General features: G+C 53.0%; 1 long non-coding RNA gene across 2 annotated transcripts in view; it reads right to left on the bottom strand.

Moving 5' to 3' along the window:
• Window positions 1-1,252: 1,252 nt before the first annotated feature.
• LOC142931182 (uncharacterized) overlaps window positions 1,253-21,268 on the bottom strand; it is a 33,521-nt gene continuing 13,505 nt past the window's right edge. Inside the window, exons 1-3 of one of the 2 annotated variants that reach the window (XR_012947163.1) lie at window positions 19,172-19,641; window positions 16,154-16,376; window positions 1,253-1,803 (exon numbers count right to left, since the gene is read on the bottom strand). This is a non-coding gene — a long non-coding RNA (uncharacterized LOC142931182). Of the gene's footprint in view, window positions 1,804-16,153; window positions 16,377-19,171; window positions 19,642-21,268 lie in introns of those variants that run through there. The other variant, XR_012947162.1, reaches the window with a different exon arrangement.

Here is a 21,268-nt window from a genome sequence, read left to right on the forward strand (position 1 = left end):
CTGGGGGCAAGTGACGTTAGCACAGAATCCGATCACACACAGACACATCTATTTACATCACAAAGATCACCCCCGTCCCCATAGCATTCACAGGCTGTTGGTGCAAGTGCTGCTAGCGAGGAACCTACCTACTCCGTCCAACACACTAACAACAACAACACACAACAACACACTAACAACAACACACAACAACAACACACTAACAACACACTAACAACAACACACTAACAACAACAACACACTAACAACAACAACACACTAACAACAACAACACACTAACAACACACAACAACACACTAACAACAACACACAACAACACACTAACAACAACAACAACAACACACTAACAACAACACACAACAACACACTAACAACAACAACACATTAACAACAACACACTAACAACAACACACAACAACACACTAACAACATCACACAACAACACACTAACAACAACACACTAACAACAACAACACACTAACAACAACACACAACAACACACTAACAACAACAACACACTAACAACAAGAACAACACTAACAACAACAACAACACACTAACAACAACACACTAACAACAACACACTAACAACAACACACTAACAACACACTAACAACAACAACAACAACACACTAACAACAACAACAACACACTAACAACAACAACACACTAACAACAACAACACACTAACAACACACTAACAACAACACACTAACAACAACACACTAACAACAACACACTAACAACAACACACTAACAACAACAACACACTAACAACACCAACACACTACAACAGACTAACAACAACAACACACTAACAACACACTAACAACAACACACTACAACACACTAACAACAACACACTAACAACAACACACTAACAACAACACACTAACAACAACAACACACTAACAACAACAACACACTAACAACAACACACTAACAACAACAACACACTAACAACACACTAACAACAACAACACACAACAACACACTAACAACAACAACACACAACAACACACTAACAACAACAACACACAACAACACACTAACAACAACAACACACAACAACACACTAACAACAACAACACACAACAACACACTAACAACAACAACACACTAACAACAACAACACACTAACAACAACACACTAACAACAACAACACACTAACAACAACAACACACTAACAACAACAACACACTAACAACAACAACACACTAACAACAACAACACACTAACAACAACAACACACTAACAACAACACACTAACAACAACACACTAACAACAACAACACACTAACAACACCAACACACTACAACAGACTAACAACAACAACACACTAACAACAACACACTACAACAGACTAACAACAACACACTAACAACAACAACACACTAACAACAACACACTAACAACAACACACTAACAACAACACACTAACAACAACACACTAACAACAACACACTAACAACAACACACTAACAACAACAACACACTAACAACAACAACACACTAACAACAACACACTAACAACAACAACACACTAACAACAACAACACACTAACAACAACACACTAACAACAACACATTAACAACAACACACTAACAACACCCTAACAACACACGGACACGCGGTGAGAAGCGGGACATTAATAATACAATAAACAATTGGTAAACATTTAAAACTTACGGCAGAGACGGGTGGGTGGGTTATCCCCCCGTTGCGACTTTGCGGCGAGTGCCACTGAGCCCAGAGAACAGAGGCGGGACCAGCTGCAGCAGTTAGTAGCACAACCACCACCTGTAACACCACCACCACCAGTAGCACAACCACCACCTGTAACACCACCACCAGTAGCACAACCACCTGTAACACCACCACCAGTAGCACCACCACCACCTGTAACACCACCACCAGTAGCACAACCACCACCTGTAACACCACAACCACCACCTGTAACACCACCACCAGTAGCACAACCACCACCTGTAACACCACCACCAGTAGCACCACCACCACCTGTAACACCACCACCAGTAGCACAACCACCACCTGTAACACCACAACCACCACCTGTAACACCACCACCAGTAGCACAACCACCACCTGTAACACCACCACCAGAAGCACCACCACCACCTGTAACACCACCACCACCACCAGTAGCACAACCACCACCAGTAACACCACCACCAGTAGCACAACCACCAGTAGCACAACCACCACCTGTAACACCACCACCAGTAGCACAACCACCACCTGTAACACCACCACCAGTAGCACAACCACCACCTGTAACACCACCACCAGTAGCACAACCACCACCTGTAACACCACCACCAGTAGCACAACCACCACCTGTAACATCACCACCAGTAGCACAACCACCACCTGTAACACCACCACCAGTAGCACAACCACCTCCTGTAATACCACCACCAGTAGCACAACCACCACCTGTAACACCACCACCAGTAGCACAACCACCACCTGTAACACCACCACCAGTAGCACAACCACCACCAGTAACACCACCACCAGTAGCACAACCACCCTCTGTAACACCACCAGCAGTAGCACAACCACCTCCTGTAACACCACCACCAGTAGCACAACCACCACCTGTAACACCAACACCAGTAGCACAATCACCTCCTGTAACACCACCACCAGTAGCACAACCACCACCAGTAACACCACCACCAGTAGCACAACCACCTCCTGTAACACCACCACCACCAGTAGCACCACCAGCACCACCACCAGCACCACCAGTAGCACAACCACCACCTGTAACACCACCACCAGTAGCACAACCACCACCTGTAACACCACCACCAGTAGCACAACCAGCACCAACACCACCACCAATAGCACCACCACCACCACCACCTGTAACACCACCACCACCACCAGTAGCACAACCACCACCTGTAACACCACCACCAGTAGCACAACCACCACCTGTAACACAACCACCAGTAGCACAACCACCTCCTGTAACACCACCACCACCAGTAGCACCACCAGCACCACCACCAGCACCACCAGTAGTAGCACAACCAGTAGCACCACCACCACCAGTAGCACAACAAGCACCAGTAACACCACCACCTGTAGCACAACCACCACCTGTAACACCACCACCAGTAGCACAACCACCACCTGTAACACCACCACCAGTAGCACAACCACCAATAACACCACCAGCACCACCACGAGCACCACCACCAGTAGCACCACCAATAGCACCACCAGTAACACCACTACCAGTAGCACAACCAGTAGCACCACCACCACCAGTAGCACAACCAGCACCACTACCAGTAGCACAACCAGCACCACCACCACCACCAGTAGCACAACCAGCAGCACCACCATCAGTAGCACCACCACCAGTAACACCACCAGTAGCACCACCAGCACCACCACCAGTAGCACCACCACCACCAGTAGCACCACCAGTAACACCACCACCAGTAGCACCACCACCAGTAGCACAACCAGCACCACCAGTAGCACAACCAGTAGCACCACCAGCACCACCACCAGTAGCACAACCAGCACCACCAGTAGTAGCACAACCAGTAGCACCACCAGTAGCACCACCACCACCAGTAGCACCACCAGCACCACCACCAGTAGCACCACCAGCACCACCACCAGTAGCACAACCAGTAGCACCACCAGTAGCACAAGCAGTAGCACCACCAGTAGCACCACCACCACCAGTAGCACCACCAGTAGCAACACCACCAGTAGTAGCACAACCACCACCAGTAGCACCACCAGCACCAACACTACCACCAGTAGCACAACCACCACCAGTAGCACCACCACTACCACCAGTAGCACCACCAGTAACACCACCAGCACCACCACCACCAGTAACACCACCACCAGTAACACCACCACCAGTAACACCACCACCAGTAGTAGCACAACTACCACCAGTAGCACCACCAGCACCACCACCAGTAGCACAACCAGTAGCACCACCAGTAGCACCACCAGCACCACCACCAGCACCACCACCAGCACCACCACCAGTAGCACCACCACTACCAGCCGCACCACCAGCAGCAGCACCAGGAACAGCAGCGGCAGCAGCAGCAGCAGCACCACCAGCGGCAGCAGCACCACCAGCAGCAGCAGCACCAGGAACAGCAGCGGCAGTGGCGGCTCACTAGGGTTGTGAACCAGACGGCGGCAAGCGGCTCACTGGGGTTGTGAACCAGACGGCGGCAGCAGCAGCACCAGGAACAGCACCACCAGGAACAGCAGCACCAGGAACAGCAGCACCAGGAACAGCAGCACCAGGAACAGCACCACCAGGAACAGCAGCACCAGGAACAGCACCACCAGGAACAGCAGCAGCAGCGGCGGCTCACTGGGGTTGTGAACAAGACGGCGGCAGCGGCTCCAGGCAGCACTCAGGGAGCGACGTCGCTGAGCCGCGCGCGTGCCTCGTGGACACGCAGCATGCCCATTGACAACGCACGGCAGCTGATCAGCGGTGTGCGTCACGTGGACGAGCGGGGGGGGGGGTTAAGTTCAGCTTCGAGGAGGGGTGGAGAGAGAGGGGGGAGTAAAACAAAGGTACAAAGACAAAGATCCCCCGTATAGCCTTCACAGGCTGTTGGGGGAAAGCGCCGTCAGCGAGCAGCGCTTCTGAAGACCGCGGCGGCACGCAAAGGGCCGGGTGGCTGCATCACCACGCGCGGACGTCTTTGTCTCCCTAAGCAGCGATGTTTACACACCCGGGCCGGATCAGTGAATCGTCGCCGGTGTTTGGTCGTGAGAGATGGAATCGAACTCGGGTGGCCGGGTTCGTAGTGCAACGCGCTAACCGCTACACGACCGCTCCCCTACACTTGAGATTGCAGGGATGGAGTGAGGAGTGAGAGAGGGGAATCATCAATTGCTGACACGCCACTGCCACTCTTGCTCACACACTCAATCACACACTCACACACACACTCAATCACACACACACTCACACACTCAATCACACACTCACACACACTCAATCACACACACACTCACACACACTCAATCACACACTCACACACACACTCAATCACACACACACTCACACACTCAATCACACACTCACACACACTCACACACTCAATCACACACACACTCAATCACACACACACTCACACACTCAATCACACACACATTCAATCACACACACACTCACACACAGACTCACTCACACACACACTCAATCACACACACACTCACACTCAATCACACACGCACACACTCACACACACACTCAATCACACACACACTCACACACTCAATCACACACTCAATCATACACACACTCACACACACACTCAATCGCACACTCAATCACACACACTCACACACTCAAACACTCACACTCAATCACACACACACTCAATCACACATACACTCACACACTGAATCACACACACACACTCAATCACACACACACACTCAATCACTCACACACTCAATCACACACACACTCACGCACTCACACTCAATCACACACACACACTCAATCACAGACACACTCAAACAGTCACACACTCACTCAATCACACACACTCACACTCACTCAATCACACACACACTCAATCACACACACACACTCACACTCAATCACACACACACACTCAATCACAGACACACTCACACAATCACACTCACTCAATCACACACACTCACTCACACACTCACACACACACTCAATCACACACACACACTCAATCACACACTCACTAAATCACAACAACAACCGCCATTCGCCACTAAGTGGCGGTGACGTCACCACGACGCTTGTGCCAGGCCATGTGCACCTTGAGGCCACGTGAAGTGTCGAACGCCCGCTGGCAGGTCACGGGGCAGACCCAGGTGCCACGGGTCGACTGACTGAGACGACTGAGATGAGTGGCTGATGCACCACCTGTGCCCCCTACTGTGCCAACCTGCTGTGCCGTAACCACCCGGCGCTCTGCTCGTTGTTGTGAGCGTCGCTCCTCCGCCCTCCGTTGCTGTTGGAGGGCGACTACCTCCAACTGCCCAGCAGCGTCCTTCACGAGCCTCCTCCACAGAGGCCGATCTTGACACCGCTGGTACCAGTCATCGGCAATTCCACTCAGCTCCACGTCCTCCTGTACCACATCACTCCATCTCTTCTCTAGCCCGTGCCGCGCCCGTTTAGCCCCCTCGATCCGGCCGAACAAAAGCTGTTTCGGCATGAGGTGGCTGGGCATGCGGGCTACATGACCCAGCCATCGCAGCCTTGCCTGTCGGAGCTCACCGATGGGATCTTGCCCAGATCTGTCAAGGATTTGTGAGCTCCTCACACAATCCAGCCTGGTTAAACCCAGGATGGATCGTAGGCAGGCTAGCCTAAATGATTCTAACCGGCGAAGATGTTCCATTAAGGGGGTCCACGTGTCGCAAGCGTAGAGAAGGGAGGGAATGACCGTGGCCGAGAAGACCTGAAGAATAGTGCGGAGCAACAGACCAGGTAGCTTCCACACAGCGTTACGCAACGGACGAAAAGATATTGCCGCTCGACTGATTCGGAGTGAGACCTCTGCTGTTAAACTGGAGCCGGTCATAAGCACACTTCCCAGGTATGGGGAAACTCTCCACTCTCTCCACAACTGCCCCATCACCGATTGGGAGTTGTGGGGGTGGAGTGTCCGATGGTACAAAATACCCAGGCAGGTACTTAGTTTTGGTGGGGCTGATGGTAAGGCCCCATCTCTTAGTGGCACGCTCCAGTCTCAGCAGCAGCATCTCCAACTCCTGTTCTGAATGAGCAGCTATTACCAAATCATCGGCATACATAACATGGTTGAGCAATAGGGAGCCATCCCTTGACCGCACCCGGGCATCGATCAGCCTCCCATTATATCTGTACCAAATGGAGATTCCCCCGGTACAGCTATTGAAGGCTTCACGAACTACGTGGTCAAAATAGATGTTAAATAATGTGGGAGCCAGAGGACATCCCTGTCGCACCCCAAGGTGTACAGGGAATTGCTCTGACTCCCGGCCACGTAGTTTTACCCGGGCCCGCTCACCATCATGAAGGTCCTTAATGATCGTGAGCAGGGGTTCATGGACTCCAAAAGCACGAAGAACAACCCAGAGCCCAGGCCTACTGATGGTATCATAGGCCTTGACCAGGTCAATAAAGCAGAGATGTAGGTCTTGTTGGTATTCCCTACACCCCTGTTGTAGCAGACGGACAGAAAATATGGCATCTGTGCAGGACCGCCCTTTCCTGAAACCGCATTGGGGCTCCGCAAGCCTCTCCTCAGCGTGCCTGGCAAGGCGATGTTGAATAATCCTTGCCAGGACCTTTCCCACCACACTGAGCAGTGAGATGCCCCTGTAGTTGTTACAGTCTGTGCGGTCCCCCTTCTTGAAGAGGTGGACCACCAGGGCATCCTTCCAATCCTGCGGAACCCGTCCAGTGGTCCAGGCTGTTGTTATGATGTCATATAGGGCAGTCTGTGCACAAACGCCACCCTCCTTCAGCATTTCGCTTGGGAGATCATCTCTGCCCGGTGCCTTTGCTGGTCTCAGACTCCGAATCGCCTTCAGTACTTCCTCAACAGATGGCACCTCAGCCAGCCACTCACAGGGGGTGACTTCTTCCAATATTTGAGGCACCGCAGCCTCAGCAGGGTCATCCCCACTTTGTGCCACGATGTTTTCCTGGCTGAGGGGTTTCCCCTCCCCCAGGACCTCACATAAATGCTCAGCAAATCTGCAAACCTGTTCCTGGGGGTCGGAGATTGGAACACCATTTTTTCCCCTAATGATGGTAATAGGTGTGGCGCTGCAGGTTACTTTTTTGATGGAGTTAAATAGACATTTGTGATCGCGGGCCACTGAGGCAGACTCCATCTCCTCAGCAACCCGCGACCACCACCCATCCTTGCAGCGCCTCACGGCTCTCCGAACCTCCGAGCGAAGGCTGCGGTAAGCCTCCTCATTCTCTGACGTGGGATTCTGTAGTCGATGACAGTGGGCCTGTCGCTTTTTCTCAACTATCCTGAACACCTCCTCTGTCAGCCAGGGTCTCTGGGGAGGTCTGGACCGCGTACCCAAAGCAGCCATTGCAGCTGCATGAGTCACAGTCCTAAACCTCGCCCATTTACCCTCGACATCAGGAGGAGTGGGGGACGATGCCAACCCCAGCCGCAAGCGATGATGAAATTCTCGCTTGCAACTTTCATCAGATAACTGAAACAAGGCCACTTTAAGTTGGAATGGGGTCCTGGGTGTACACCCACCACTGGAGTGGAAGAATGGCAGGCGCATCTTACAGATGACTAGTCGATGGTCAGAGGGCAGATCAGCTCCACGGTAGGTCCTGGTGTCAAGGACATGGGCTCGCATCCGCTGGTCCGTCACTATGTAGTCCAGCAGATGTTCTTGCTTGGACCCGGCATGCATCCATGATGTTGTGTGGGCGTGTTGGTAATTACAAGCCCATGGGCTGCACAAAAATCTAGCAGCCTCCTACCGTTGTTATTGAGCTGATCTGGCCCATGCCCTCCAATCACTCCAGACCAGGTGCCAGCATCATGATCAACTCGGGCATTGAAGTCACCCAACAAGATGACTATCCCGAGGGGCCACTTTAGCCAGCACCTGTGACAGGAGGTCATAGAAGGCATCTGACTCATCGGCTTTGCCTGCATCCCTCCACGGATGTTCGTCTTCGGTGGGGGCATAAGTAACCACGACCACCATTCCTCGCCTCCGGTTGATGGGAAGGCAAGCCCAAAGTAGCCTGGGGCTTACAGCTTCCCACACCTCACCGCCACGCTCCCACACACACTCAATCATACACACACTCACACAAAATGCAAAGATTCCCGTGTAGTCTGAACAGACTGTTTGGGGCAAGTGCTATTAGCGAACACTTTTGAAGGCCGGAACGGTACACGAGGGGTGGGTGGCCAGCACCACGCCCGACCGCCTTTGTCTCCCTAGTGGCAATGTTTACACACCGCACCAGGTACTCATTTGAGGCTGAGTCGACCTAGGGGAGGCCCGGGACCGGTTGAGATAATCGTCACTGGTGTTGGCCGTGAGCGGGAATCGAACCCGGGTCGCCAGGTTCATAGCGCAGCGCGCTAACCGCTACACTATCGCTCCTCACGCTCACTCACACACTCACTCATACACGCATTCACACACACGCTCACTCACACACGCACTCACTCACACGCTCACTCACACACACGCACTCACTCACACGCTCACTCACACACTCACTCATCCACGCACTCACACACACGCTCGCTCACACACACACGCACTCACACGCGCGCGCGCTCCAACAAAGTTGGCGTGAACCATCGGCGTCACGGGCGGAGTTGTGCTGGAGCAGCCCCCGCTCGAGAGGCTCTCTCGCGTCTGGCCAAAGCAAGTCGCTGGCGAGGCGGGCCAGCTCTTACATAAGTCGCCTTTCAAAGAGAAAAAAAACATCCACGCCGCTCACAGTTCCCGTTCAACTCTCTCGCAATTGTCCTCCGTGCGGGAGTGAATGTTTGACGTGACGAGCGGTGACGATATTCACCGTAGCAGGAACGGCGGGAGTGTTCTCGCTGGGCGCGCGTGCGTGTTGTCTCGCGTGTTGGATAACGCGACGCGAACTCGTACGGCGCACGAGTTGACTTTGCGGGTCAGCACGACGCCCGGCCGGCTTTGCCTTCCCCAGCGCTGATGCTTTACACACCGCGCCAGATACAATCTTTGTTGTTACAAGGCTGAGTTGACCTGGGGGGAGGGGGGGGGGGAGGTGGTGCAGGCGCTGTAGAATCGGTTCAGGATAATCGTCACCGGTGGTGAGAATAGGTTTTCCCCTTTTTTCTGGCAACAGAACAGGTGTTAAGATCTTGATTTGAAGCTTTCGTGACTGCAGGAATCCATATGAAGGTGTTCAGATGTTAAAACACCAAACTGAAACCTTTCACAAGGAATCATGTCTGCGTTAACCACAACACTTGTGGTAAGAATGCGAACAAAAAAAAACACACTGATAATATATGCGGCATTGTCCTTGAAGCTGATTGGTCCACGCCAGAGACAGCTTTCTTTAGAGCCTGGTGGTGTTGGTTGGTGACCGTGTTCGGGAATCGAACTGGGCTAGAGCAGGTCCTTAGCACGGCGCACGAACGCCGCTGCACCACCGCTCAAGATTCGCGGACGCTGCTTCTGCGGCCGTCTGGAACGCTCTTCCCTTCCGATATGGGGCCGTCCATAAATGACGTCACGTGGTTTTAGACGATTTTTGCCCCCCCCCCCCTCGTCACACGGCGTCACAAAAAGTCAGGCCCCCCCCCCTCAAATATGACGTCACAAAGCTCTGACACTCCCCCCCCCCCCAAAAGTAAACCATGCTTCAAATCGCTTTAAACTATTGTCATTGTAGCGCGTATTTAATGTGGCGCTGCACTCTGATGTTGTAGGAGAAAATATTAATTAGAAAGTCTATTTAATCAAGTAGAACGTGTTATCTATATTTATTTAAAGTTGCGCATTTTGATGTGACGTCACATTTCTCAAACCCCCCCCCCCTCCCCATCACACATCGTCACAAATGTCTGACCCACCCCCCTCCCCAGGTGCGTGACGTCATTTATGGACGGCCCCTATTAGGAAGACGCTGCTGTTTGTTTTTAGTTTGTTGTCATTGCCCCGCACTCTGGTCGGCTACGTACGGTGCGAAAGAAGTTCAACGTAACTCTTTAACCCGATAGCGCGGTAGTTAACGCGGTAGTTGCATTCCTGAAGAACATCGCATGATGAAGAAATCTCGTTGTAATAAGTAGAATTGGCTAAAGCACAATTCGCGATAGCACTCGAGATGCGTACGCAGGCCGAATACTTAGTCACGTGGGTAACATCAAGAAGCATCCAGCAGCATCCCAGTGCCTCGTGCGGTGACGCGACCCCGCTTAGGGGGGCCGGGGGGGGGCGGGGTGGGGGTGGGGGGTGTTACTTCTCTCACCCGCACGGCCCCTTGTGCTGTGACTAAACAATGGATTACGCGGCACCTGTGGGCCTTGGGGGGCCAGGGGGGGTGGGGGGCTATGTGCGCACGGAGTCACGTGAGACACCTCATTGTTTTACTGCCAACACGGAGCGCGCACGCACGCTCACAGAGCCACCCTTTCAGACGCCGGCTGAAGCAAGCGTCGTTAGCGAGCACCTTTAGACGGAGCCACTCCCGAGTGGCGGCGCCAGGCCCCCACTAAGGGCCGCCTTTGTCTCCATTTCTTGTTGTTGTTGTTGCCGATGTTAAATACAGCGCCAGGCACTGTGCCCTCGTTCGCCCTGCGCCAGCCGAGGGCAGTGCCAAGTGAGAGATTCAGTGGCCAGGCAATCGCCTGCAGGTGAGAGGCGGTGTCGCGCGTTGGACTTGAACGCTCTCAGGAAGCCACCCTGCGTCAGTCGCCACGGCGCGCTCACTTTGGGTGCCGTCCCACGTTACGGTGCGCGACTACGGACCCGGCCCTACCTGAGTTGGACTCCTGGCCAAGGGTAACACGGGACGTCGTGAGTGGTGCCAAGAGTTAGAAATATCGGGCTCCCGTGACCCACCACGTTACCAGCCCGCGTTAACAGTGGTTGTCCAATGGGAAATCATAAGCGTGTCAATGTTCACCAATGGCTCAGGGCTGTAAATGGGACTGGGGAGACAAAGGCAGCCTTTGGTTTGCTGGCCTCAAAAGGTTAAGAGTTGCGTGTGGCAAGATGTGAACTACCTCGCCTGGCATATAGGAGTGTGTGGGTTCGATCCCGACCCTGACGATGTCTGTATATTTGGAGTTTGCAAGTCTCGCTCTCCGCGTGTGCGCCGTGGATTTTTCTCCGGGTCCTGCGGTCTTTCCTTCCACGTTCAGAACCAACGTCACGCGTTTAGAGTATTTGGCTGCTATAAATGTCCACGTGATAAGCAACTTCGTTGAGCTGTCATTTGTGATGGCCAGGTCGCTTGGTAAAATAAAACATAGTTTAGTTTAATAACGAGCTGCTAGCAGAATATATGGGGGGTCTTTGTCTTCGTTATTTAGTGAGCGAGTGCCCTTGTGTGTGTGTGTAAAGTGCACGTGTGTGTGTGTGTGTGGGGAGTCGTGGTGTGGCGGTAAGCTTTCTGAACTTTGAACTTAGCCACCTGAGTTTGATTCTTGGCCATGGCTAACATCAGTGGCGAGTGGAATGAGAAATAGTTCTGAGCTGACTCGGTTTCAAATGGGTAGCTGATGCCGTGTGTAAACATCGACACTGGAGAGACAAAGGCGGTCGGGCGTGATTGATAGTTATCCCACCCCTTTGTGCGTCTTACTGGCCTTAATAGGTGCTCGCTAACAGCACTTGCCCCAACAGTCTGTTAAGACTACACGGGGGATATTTGTCTCTGTGTGGTTATGTGTGTGTATGTGTGCATGTATGCGTGTGTGTATGTGTGTATGTCTTTATGTATGTGCTTTTTAAATATTCTTTGACCGCACAGCTTGGGACGCTTTTCATCACTGTACTGAGTGATTTCCATCTGGTACAGATGCAATGGAAGGTTGATCGATGCCTGGGTGCTGTCAAAGGATGCCTCTATACTGTACAATCATGTATGCTGATGATCTGGCAATTGCTTCTCACTGAGAATGAGTTGGAGACTCTACTTCTGAACCTGGAGCATGCTACGAAATGGGGCCTTACCATCAGCCCCACAATAAATTAAGCACCTGCCTTGGTGTTTTATGTCTTCACTGATGTTAACTCCCTCGCCTGATATGCAGGAGGTTGTGTGTTTGATCCCGACCTTGACGCCTGCTGTATATTTGGAGTTTGCGTGTCTCTCGCTCTCTCCCCGTGGTCACGTGGATTTTTTTACAGGTTCTCCGGGTTTTCCCTCCACATTTAGAAACGTGCGTTTAGAACATTTGGCTGCTATAAATGTCCACATGCTAACCCACTTCGTTGAGCTATCGTTTGTGGACAGGTCGCTTCTGAAAAAGAGCTACATAGCTCATTGGGCCTTACCTGGTAAAATAAAAATAGTTTTAGGAATCAAATACTTCACCCCCTCGCCTCTCCATGGAATACGGACAGGGCAGTTGTGGAGCGAGTGGTATTGTAATGCCTGGGCAGTGTGCTTATACCCATTTATGATTTGGTAGCAGAGGTCTGACTCCAAGTCAGTCGAGCGGAATTATATTTTCATCAGTTTCACACGTAGGCTTTCGTGACCAATATTATTCATTATAGAAGTTTTTGGGTTAGATCGCGTAAATATAAATGTGATGTTAAACAAGTGACGACATCACATTTCTCCCTCTACCTGGCCCATCGCTCCACACGCAGCTCCGCGTTCTTCTCGGCCACATCCCTTCTCTTGTGAAACGTGAACCTTGTTGAAGGAACATCTGCGTCGGCTTAAAACATTCAGGCTGGCCTGCCTACGACCCATCCTGGGTTTAACCACGTTGGAGTGTGTGAGGAGCTCACAGATTCTCGACAGATCTGGACACGGTCCCATCAATGAGCTCCTCCGGCAGGCGAGGCTGTGTTGGCTGGGTCACGTAGCCCGCATGCTCAGCTGCCGCATGCCCAAGCAGCTTCTGTTTGGCCGCATAGAGGGGGATTCACGGGCGCAGCACGGCCCGGAAGAGAGATGGAGGGATGCGGTACAGGAGGATGTGGAGCTAAGGGGACTTGCCAATGACTGGCACCGGCGGTGTCAAAATCGGCCTCTACGGAGGAGCCAGTTGTCTTCCAATACCGACGGAGGGTGGAGGAGCGAAGCTCACAACAAATGAGTGGAGCGCCGGGCGGATAAAATACAGCCTTGCTGATGAGATCCTGTCATTGGGGAGGGGTCATTTGACCCTGCTGATCAGAGCGGATGTGTGAAGGCGGGACACACATAGAGACGCGGGCACATACAAGTACAGTGCAACAACTGATTTTGCCGTCTGTTTGCCATGACCCAAATAAACTGGTGATGCCATCTAACGAGAGAGCAGCTGGCGAGATCGTCTGTTTTGAAACCCCAACTCTTTAAAGCGGCCTTCCCTCTTTCGTTCCGTCGGCTGGCCCTGGTTCTGCTTTTGTTCCCGGCTTTCCGTGCATTTCGCATTGGGAGCCGAGGATGGAATGCGCATTATACATGTAAATTATTATCACAATAATACCTGCAACCTCCCGTCAATGTTGCTTTTCCAATGTGGTCTTGGAAAGACTGTCAATTGTGAGATTTAGCTCAGGACTACGTCACACACAAGTATGTCATCGGCAATGAGTGTGTGGTTGCAACCTATTTTACAAGTCATTGATCAAAACGATTTGTCTACGATCATGAAACATCCATCGGATTGTGCATGCAAAAATCCTAATAATGTATTATATATGCTTCCGATACGTCAATAAGACGATACCGCTAACGCATGTGCATACAGTTACACCTTCCACTCTCTCTCTGCTCTTCGGGACAACACCGCACAACCTTCCTCTTCGTTCGATGGCTTTGATTTCGGCTTCTGCTACCGAACAAGGCGGTGGTCACCGCGTCGCGCGGCGCTTCCAGATGCGCTTCTGGGGCCGTCTGGAACGCTCTTCCCTTCCCCATATTAGGAAGCCACTGGAGCTATGCATTTTTAAATCGTCTCGGTTGAAAACTCGCTTCTTTAGAGCTGCATGTTGTGTTCAGTTTGTTGTCCTTCCCCCGCACCTCCGATTAGTACGGTTGGCTACGTACGGTGAGAAAGAAGTTCAACGTACATACGTGCCATACGTGGCTCTGAATCGGCTTCCAGTTCAAACATCGCGTCGAGTTCACGATTCACCTAAATGTGTCCAAGTCTTTAAATGGGTTTCCTCCACCCCATACATCCAGAAGTTGATTCAGCCCCACACAGACCACCCCACCGAGATCTCCAGAGACGTACCGCTGACCGTGCCCTACTCAGCGTCTCGTGGCGAAGTGGGTGCGTCCTGTCGGACAGGACCCAGTCCCCTACAGCGCTCGCCGCTGACGTTAGCCAGTGGCCGGGAATCGAACTCGTAAAAAGCGCAGCGCGTCTCGGCTCGGTGGCTACCCCATCGACGACAGTGCCGCCCGCCCGCCCGCCCGCCCGCCACCCCGAGGGAGCCGTGACTCACACGAAGCGGCGTCCAGCGCATCTCGTCCGAACACGCTGGGTAAGGGTACGGACACACCACCACCACCACCATCACCATCATCACCGCCACCACCACCACCACCACCACCACCGCCACCATCACCATCATCACCGCCACCACCACCACCACCACCACCGCCACCATCACCATCATCACCGCCACCACCACCACCACCACCACCGCCACCGCCACCACCACCACCACCGCCACCACCACCACCACCACCACCGCCACCATCACCATCATCACCGCCACCACCACCACCACCACCACCGCCACCGCCACCACCACCACCACCGCCACCACCACCACCACCACCACCGCCACCATCACCATCATCACCGCCACCACCACCACCACCACCACCGCCACCGCCACCACCACCACCACCGCCACCACCACCACCACCGCCACCATCACCATCATCACCGCCACCACCACCACCACCACCACCACCGCCACCGCCACCACCACCACCGCCACCACCACCACCACCGCCACTACCACCGCCACCACCACCGCCACCACCACCACCATAACCGCCGCCACCACCAACACCACCGCCACCACCACCGCCACCGCCACCACCGCCACCGCCACCACCGCCACCACCACCGCCACCACTGCCACTCCAGTGGCGGCACCACGCGACTCGACACCTCGCCCCAGTCTGCCGGTCAGGGGGTTTGGGCATCGGTCTCCCACACTGGTTGGACAACGTTCACCGCTGTGCACAATCCCAATCCAGTACATCTTCGCTGCCGTATCTTTTTTATTATCGAAATTGGCAAATGTTTTACGATGATTCCGGCACGCAAGGGCCTACTAATGACGTTAGGGGGCTCTTCAGTGTCCACCGTACTATTATTACGTAATAAATCCGTGTAATTATGCCTAATACACACACACACAGCAGCAGCAGCAGCAGGGATAACCACGACGAACCGCGAACCTCTGAAAGAAGCTGCGAGCACGCCGCGGCTGCCGTCGACCCCAACGCGGCCCCTCGCGGAGGGCCCCGGCACCTCCGAGCGGCCGGCCGAGAGCAAGGCGAGGAGCGGGGCCGGCGTGGAGGCTGGGGGCGTGTGGCGAGATGGGTCGAGGCCGCCGATGCCGCGTTGCGGGACGCCTCGCAGTCACCTCGCTCGACCAGCCGAGTCACATCTGGTCTGCATCTTAACAACGAGTCCAGACACACGCACACGTGCACACACACACACACGTGTACACATACGTGCATACAGGCGCACAGACACACACACACTCACTCGCATGCATAAACAACAAGCCCCCGTAAAGCCCTTTTAGCTGGCTTTAGGGGCAAGTGCAGTTAGCGAGCACCTATTAAGGCCCGCACGGCACACGAGGGACTCGGTTGCCGGCACCACGCCCAGCTGCCTTGGTCTCCCTGGTCGCAATGTTGACACATCGAACCCCGGTACTCATTTGAGGCTGAGTCGACTTAGGAGAGGCCCGGGACTGGGTTCCGACAATCGTCGCTGGTGTTGGCCATGAGCCGAAATCATTCTCGGGACGCCGAGTTCCTACACAGCTGTGCGCTAACCACTACACTGCCGCTCCCCATACAGATACACACACATGCAACAAAAACAAAGACACAGATCCCCGTATAGGCTTAAAAGACTCTTGGTGCAAGTATTGATAGCGAGGTGGTCAGCACCACGCCTGGCCACCTTTGTCTCCCAGGTGGCGATGTTTACTACACACCAAACCAGGTACTCATATGAGGCTGAATCGACCGAGGGAAGGACCAGGATCAGTTCATATATTTGTCACTGTTCTGGGTCGTGAGCGGGAATCAAACTCGGGTCCCTGGGCTCGTAGTGCAGCGCGCTCACAGCGCACACACACACATACATACGCACATGCATACAGGCACACAGTCTGACACACACACATACATACGCACATGCATACAGGCACACAGTCTGACACACACACACGTGTATTTAAGAAGACAGCTAGACACACAGCATGCATGCAGAATCAAAGATTCCCTGTTTAGCCTCATGGACGCTGGTGAATGCACTTTTGCTGTGCACCTGTGAAGGTTCTGCATAGCACATACCAAATGTAACATGTATGTCAGCTGATCGGCGACTTATTACAATGCCTATGAAACATCCTCTCAATCTGCGTGGCTGTCCTACAAATGTTCTCACGAAAAACTCCATCGTCATCGTCGTCCTCTTTATTCGCTCCAGTGTGTCGCAATCGGAAGGTCCCGAGTTCAAATCCTGAGCGGTGGCTGACTTGGCACGTGACTTTAGCAGGGTCAACAAAATAGGCACCACTTTGTAAGGTAAGTAAGCAGCGGTTGTTCCTTCCGGATTAACTCGCTTGCGGTCATAGGAATGTGGAATTTCCACCCACTGGCTCAGGGTTGCAAACGAGAGATGAGCACCAACGCTTCAGTGCTCCGTACACAATTGGTAGGGGTGGGGAGGCGAGATGTTAACTACCTCCCCCGGTATGCAGGATGTCGTGGGTGCGATCTCGACCCTGACTCTTGCTGTGTCTCTCTCCCCGTGGTCGCGTGGATTTTTCTCCGGGTCCTCCGGTTTTCCCCTCCACTTAATAAACGCGCGTTTAGAGTATTTTGCTGCTATTAATTACCACGTGATAAGTCACTAAGTTGAGCTATCATTTGTGGCCAGGTCGCTTATGAAATGAGAGCTACATAGCTCTGTGGACCTTACCCAGTAAAGTAAAAAATAGTTTTGTTGGAGTTTTTTGGTTTGTTTATAACGCAGGCGCGTGGACACGTAAACCGGCTAACCGTTGCATAAAGATCAGGACAACGACGTCGACTTGTAGCGGGTCACCATCGCGGAGAAATTCGCTCGCTCTCGAAGAGCGACGCGAAGGGCAGTAGCGACGTGGCCAGCCGCCACCATCACCCCACCCACCACTCCAAGCTCTGTGGTCCTCTCTTTGTTAAGGTGTTTTCGGCCAATTGGTGACTGTTTATCTCCGTCCACTGTGAGCTTGAATCTCACGAAACAAACAAACTAGAGGCTCTATTATTAGACTGGCTTGAAAGTTTGTCCAACAGAAAGTGGCCTTTTCCCAAATGCAATATCAGAATTGCCAAGCCTATGGACATAAGCGGCCGGCTACCGGCTTTTAAAGCGTATTCACGGCATTCTGATTTTCAGAACCAAACCGCGCCGCTTCATTAGATGTTCCGAACTATTTGGTGACACTGCATTGGCAGAGTTGCACAGGAGGCCAGAGGGGCACGAGAAGTCGCCGAACAATTTGCAAAAAGATTAAAAACGCGGATTGGTAAACGCACGCGCTTGGGCCCGTTACACAACTGAAGAACTGACACCAATCGACTGTGCGATGGCATCGCTACCACCGCTAACGTAGAGCTGTGCGGAAGAAAGAAAGTGGCTGAAAAAAGGGGCACGAGCGGTTGTAATCTCGCCCCCCCCCTCCCCACTCCTCCTCTTAGAATAACGAAGTGCTCGCGTGTGTGCGCGCTTGAGTGCCACGGCGTGAATGACGATCACCGCCGCGTTGGAGTGTAAACAGTGGCGAGCGCGCCAGTTCGTGACCAGCGTACCGACTATGACCTCCCCTGACCCACAGGCGCTGTCTCAGCCGCAGCAAGTCGGGATTCGTCTCCGCTGAGACCCCCTTGCTGTTTTGACGCCCCGAATTGGGTGGACGCCTCCAACGCACGAAGAGAAACGGAACGCCTCGCGTGGTCTACAGGAGCTCGTGGGTTCGATCCTGACCCTGACGCCTGCTGTATATTTGGAAATTGCGTGTCTCTCTCTCTCTCTCATCACAGTGGTTAGGAAATGTTAACCACCTCGCCTGGTCTACAGGAGTTCATGGGTTCGATCCCGACCCTGACGCCTGCTTTATATTTGGAGTTTGCGGTGTCTATCTCTCTCTCATCATCATCACGGTGGCTTGGAGATGTTAACTACCTCACCTGGTCTACAGGAGGTCGTGGGTTCGATCCCCACACTGACGCCTGCTGCTGCTGTAGTTTGTGGTGTCTCTCTCCCCCGTGGTCGTGCGGATTTTTCTCCGGGTCCTCCGGGTCTCCCCTCTATATAAAGGAACAACATCACGTGTTCAGAGTATTTGGTTGCTATACATTTCCACGCGACAAGCCACCTCGGAAAACCTATTCTCATATTTTGCTACTTGCAAAGGAGGTCCCATGATGGAGATAAGCCACCTCGCTGAGCTATCGTTTGTGGCCAGGTCGCTTCTGAAAAGGAAAGAGCCACACAGCTCACTGGGTCCTGAGCTGGTAAAGCAACCGCGGTCTACAAGAGCCGAGCGAAGTTGAGCCGGACGACACTTGGATGCATAGCAGGTGGTATAGGCTGCGCAGCTTAACGCGTCTGCTCCCTGCCCTTCACAGCCTCATAGTGACCAGCTCGGTGAAGTATGGTCAAGTAACCCCTCCCCCCACCCACCCACCCACGTGGCAGTCACGGATCCACTCCGGCCACTCCCTCACCCGTGGCCAGTCGCCTGCCTGTCACTCGGCTGTCGCGACTGCGATTATTGCTGTGGTTGCCGTGAACTTCATGTTGTGTTAAACCACCACACTGCAGGCCACAATAACCCTCACTTACCACACTGCAGGCCACAACAACCCTCAATCACCACACTTCAGGCCACAACAACCCTCACTCACCACACTGCAGGCCACAATAACCCTCACTCACCACACTGCAGACCACAACAACCCTCACTCACCACACTGCAGGCCACAACAACCCTCACTCACCGCACTTCAGGCCACAACAACCCTCACTCACCACACTGCAGGCCACAACAACCCTCACTCACCGCACTTCAGGCCACAACAACTCTCACTCACCACACCCCAGGCCACAACAACCCTCACTCACCACACTTCAGGCCACAACAACCCTCACTCACCACACTTCAGGCCACAACAACTCTCACTCACCACACTTCAGGCCACAACAACTCTCACTCACTACACCCCAGGCCACAACAACCCACACTTACCACACTGCAGGCCACAACAACCCTCACTCACCACACCTCAGGCCACAACGCCTATTATTCTGCAGCTTCTCTCCCTCTCTTCGCCGACTCTTTTCTCCCAAGCTATGATGATGATAAAGCCTGTGAACGTTCACGTATTACGTCGTGCTGTTTGTTGCTGGCCGCTGGACGTTTTTGCCACTTTGTATGCATGGTGAACTTCTTTCGCACCATACGTAGCCAACCTTTGTTAGAACACGCAGTCACTGTGCTCTAAAACAATGCCACGGGGAGGCTTTCACGCACCTCCCGATTAGCACGCTTGGCGACGTACGGTGAGAAAAAAATTCAAAGACAAAGATCTCCCGTAAAGCCTTAACAGACCGTTGGGGCAAGTGCTGTTAGCGAGCGCCTATTAAGGCCGGAACGGCAGCACCACGCCCGGCCGCCTTTGTCTCCCTAGTACCGATGTTTTTACGCACCGCACCAGGTACTCATTTGAGGCTGAGTCGACCTAGGGGAGGCCCAGGACCGGTTCAGATAATCGTCACCGGTGTTGGCCGTGAGCGGGAATCGAACTCGGCTCGCCGGATTCGTAGCACGGCGTAGCGCTTACCGCTGCACCACCGCTCCGTGCGAAAGAGATTCAACGCACGTACATACACACATGTGGCAGTGAAGTGAAAAAGGGTGAAGCTGACCGTATATCTTGCGCCATGTCACACGAAGAAAAGACTCCGTTCTAGCCGGGCCTGCGGTTAGCTTTTGCGTGAACCCAAGTGATCACATCGATCCTCTCTGCGTAAAAAAGTGTAACGTCATCTGGTGATGCTGCTGCGGCCGCTGTGATAGCAGTGGTACACGAGCACAGTTAACAACAAAAACAACTCAACACATTCCGTGTCAACAACAATAACTACAATCTATATTCTGTCGTAACGTGGCAAGCCATGACAAGGCCGCTGAACAAATAACAAACCCATCGAGAGTCCTCAGTCATTAAACAAATCACTTTAGTGAAGCTGCTGCTGATGCTAGATTCGCAGTGGTGCACAAG

This window comes from Petromyzon marinus, chromosome 50 (genome assembly GCF_048934315.1).
Source record: "Petromyzon marinus isolate PM22_M1 ecotype Great Lakes invasive population chromosome 50, UKy_Petmar_22M1.pri1.0, whole genome shotgun sequence".
Classification (NCBI taxonomy): domain Eukaryota; kingdom Metazoa; phylum Chordata; class Hyperoartia; order Petromyzontiformes; family Petromyzontidae; genus Petromyzon; species Petromyzon marinus.